Raw genomic sequence first — 4371 nt, forward strand, 5'->3', positions numbered from 1 at the left:
ATATATACTTCATGCAGAGTATTATATATATTTGTTGTTGTTATGTGCTGTCTAATCACCTGCGACTCATAATGACCCTATGAACAACAACTCTAAACCCTGCTCCATCCTTTGCCAATCTTATTGTCTCCAACACACCTATCCCCATTACCCCAATCATTGAATCAATCCATCTCATAGAGGATCTTCCTCTCCTGAGCGGTCCATCCATCCTCTTAAGTATGACATCCCTCTCCAAGAACTGATTTAACCTTGCAACATGGGCAGTTGTTGGAACAGAGCAAGAAAGCACTGCATGATTCAAAATCAGGAAAATTGTACCAGGAATACAGTCTATGTCCATACTTTTTTCAATCTGTATACAGAACCAATCATCTATGGAGATTGGGCTCTATGAGGAGAAAAGTGGCATCAAGATTAGAGGAAAATTCATCAACAACCTACATTATGCAGATGATATAAACTTGCTTGCTGAAACTGAGGAAGGCTTGAGGTATTTGCTGCAGGAGGTCAAGGACTACATTCTATATTACGGATTGAAGCTTAACATTAAATTAACAAATATTCTTACAACTGGGACAATAGACAGCATCATAATAGATGGTGCAGGAACAGTGTTAACCACTTCAGTTTCTTGGCTCCACAATCAAAGCTCTTGGTATCAACAGCTAGAAAATAAAAAACCAAACTGTATTTGGAACATCTGCTGTCAAGAATGTCTCTAGAGTACTGAAGAGTAATGATGTCAGTCTAGAGACTAAGGTGAGAGTAATCCAGGCCCTAGCTTTGCAATTATTTCTTAAGCATCAGAGAGCCAGGCAATGACTAAGGATGATAGAAAAAGAACTCATGCCTTTGAGTTTTGGTGCTAGAGAAGACTATTGCATATGCGATGGACTGCTAGGAAAACAATCAAATTCATTCTTGAGAGGGTGAAAACATATTACTCTTTGGAGATAAGGACTTTGAAGCTCCTTCTGAGAAGTTGCAAGGAGTGACCAATACATGGAGAGGGATATCATGCTTGGAAGGGGGAAGGGACAGAGAGGAGAGGAAGTTCATGGAGGAGATGGATGTGTCAGTTACTGCACTGATGGGGTAGATTGTGTCAGTGACAATGAGGTTGGCTCAGGATGGAACAGGCTTCAACCCTATTGTACATAAAGGTTGCTATGAGTTGGAGTTGACTTGAAGATACATAACAATAACAGCAGCAATTTCTCTTTCACTCTTTCGAACTTTTGCATTTCAGTCACCATTTATCCTTAATCCATCTGGATTGCATGTTTGGTCAATTTTGGTGCAATATTAGATAAAATTTTTTCAATTTCTTCCTCTTTTGCACTAGTTGTAAAAGTGTATATTTGAATAGTAGTCGCATTAACAGGTCTTCCTTGTGTATGTGTGGATAATCAGTCACAACTTTTTGTATCAGAATAGTACTTGAAATTGACTTTTTTACTATGAATGCAAAACTATTTTTCTTCTGTTTTTCATTCTCAGCATAGTACACTTTATATTATGTGATTCAAAGTGGCCAAATCTAGTCCATCTCATCACTATAATGCCTCATAGGTGAATGTTCATGCATTCCATTGTATTTTTCACAATTTCTAGTTTTCCAACATTCAAGCTCTGTTAATTGCATGTTCCAATTATTAAATGATGTTTGCCATTGTTTTTCCCCAACTGCAGTTTTCTGTGATACTGAAAGCTAATGCCATTGGTGTGTCAAATGTCACAAGGGTTACCCAAAGTGAACAGGTTTAGTAGAGCTCTCAGATTACCACAGACTAGAAAGGAGTATTGGCGATCCACTTATTAAATAATAGGACTCTGAAAACCTTATGAACTGTACATAAGTGAAAACAGTTATAGTAGTATTGGTAGAGCCCAGATTAGAAAAACGTTAGGATTTAAGTGCATGCATTTTAACTTGAAGATGCCATCATGATTTTTTATGGGGGTTCCCACCCTTCATATCATTATTGTTTTTTCATGCCTGGAAGAAGAATTAAAAAAGCTCACATTTAAAAAGACTGAGAAATCCTGTCTATCAAGAGTTATTATTAAAGAAAGAATGAACTGTTGCAGACCGAGGGTAAAGTACTTTTATAATTATTAATAATGAGACAGACAGCAAGGAATGAGATGGAGCAGAGAGGATAAAACAGGGGGCCAGCAGTTCTCAACTGTAGAACCCCATTCCAGCTTCCCTGTATCCTTATTGAAAATTATCAGGAAGTAAATCACAAGGAGAATTCAATGCAAATGAAGCCAAGCTCTTTCTATTGAAAAACTTCTGCTTGACTCAGAAGGGAGTGGTTAGCAAATGCAAGAATCTGGTAAACCCTTAAGGATTGCCTCAGTGCCTCAGGGTGAACTCTAGCTTGAACCTTGCCTCCCCACATCCTGAAATAGCATTCAGTTTATAACAAAAATTTAGTATTGGCTTCCCATAATGAATCTTCATCAAAGACAATTCAAGGTGTTTCAAGACTATTCAAGGACACAGGGACAATATCAAGTATTATACCACTTCCATTTTCATTTACATTTCAACACAGTGCAAGATGTGGACTAGAACCACTGTGTTGAAAATATGCTTAATTGTAAAATATGCCACAGGTTATAGTATATATAGTTTTGTTTTTGTTTTGTGTTTTGTTTTTGTATTTTATCTTGCTTGATTATTAGAATATTTGAAAGTTGGCTGGGGAAGAGAGGGGCTGGACTGTGTAGTAAGGAGTGCAAAGGGATGCTGATGGAGCAGGAAAGGTAAGGGATAAAATAAATGCATGTGGTGGGGAGGGTAACACTATATCACTTGGTTACTTCTGTAAAGAGGCAGTGTCTTTCATCTGATCCTTTTGGTAAAATGCCTGTCTGTTGAATATTGTTCTAAAGCTGAGCCTTCAAATTAAGACAGACGAGGAAGAAGGATTGGTCATCCACTTCTGAAATAACAGACCATGGAAAACCCTTTGTACAATAGAGCACAGTTAGACCAGACTAGCAGATATGGCCTCTAAGGCTGAACCCTCAAGTTTAAAAAAAAAAACAAAGGAGGAGTAACATTTGGAAGCAGAAACTAATGATCAGAATTTGGATTTTGAGAAGCATTAAGTTGGAAAACTGGACCTTATTAGAAAAGAAATAGAACACAGAAATATTGACATATTAGATATTGGTAAAATGATATGAATTAGCATGTAATATTTTGAATCAGGCCATCATATCATCAACTATGCTAGAGATGAAAAGATGTGGGAAAATTAGTAGTTTAAAAGGTCATTTCTAGATCCATCTTCAAATACAACGTTTTGAGTTACAGAATAATATCCATACACATGTAAGAAAGTTAAGTGAATACCACTATCATTCAAATATATGCACCAACAACCAGAGTCAAAAAGGAAGAATAGATTATTTATACCAACTTTTGCCATCAGAAATCAATTAAACATGCAACCAAGGCACATTAATTGTAAAGGATGGCTAGAATGCAAAGGTTCAGAGTGAGGAAGGATCAGTAGTCAGAAAATATGAACTTCCTGACAGAAATGAGGCCGGGATAAATAAATTTTCTAAGAAACATAAGCATAGGCTACACATGTGGATATTCCTTGATGGTATGCACAGGATTTAGCTTGATTATATCTGTGAAAAGAATCCTTGGACAAGCTCAATAATAGCTGTGAAAACTAGGCCAGGTATTGACTATGGAACAGACCATTATCTACTCATATGCAATTTCAAACTAAAGCTAAATAAAGAAGGTTAAATCAAATATGCAGGTATCAACATTTGATCTTCAGTCTATCCCAACTGAATTTAAAAAAAAAATAAAGTCTCAGGAACATATTTGGGGCCTTGAATACTAAATAAACGAAAACCAGACGGGTTGTGGGAGAACATCAACAATATCATCCATGAACAAGGTAAAGGTCATTACAAAGAGAGAAGCAGCAAACACCAACACGATGTCAGAAGAGAATCTAAATATTGTATTAGAGAACTGAGAAGCCAAAGCAAAGGGAAGAAATCAAGAATTAAAGAACTAAACAGAAAAATTCAAAGTGCAGTTCGGGAAGACAAAGCAAAGTATTATAATGAAATGTGCACAGAGTTGTAGTCAGAAAATCAAAAGGACGGGACTTGCTCAAAATTTCTTAGCTGAAGAAACTAAAGAACGAATTAAATGCTGAAGTTGCCATACTTAAGGATGCTATGGGCACGATACTGAATGATCCAGGAAAGCATAACAAGAAGATGAGAAGTTTATACAGAGCTACTTTACAAAAAAAAAAAAATATGGCTGACAGAAGAATTTCAAGAAATAACATATGATCAAGAGGCAATGCTGATGAA

The sequence above is a fragment of the Elephantulus edwardii genome, unplaced genomic scaffold, assembly GCF_000299155.1.
Source record: "Elephantulus edwardii isolate Elephantulus edwardi_28Jun2011 unplaced genomic scaffold, EleEdw1.0 scaffold00173, whole genome shotgun sequence".
Taxonomy (NCBI): domain Eukaryota; kingdom Metazoa; phylum Chordata; class Mammalia; order Macroscelidea; family Macroscelididae; genus Elephantulus; species Elephantulus edwardii.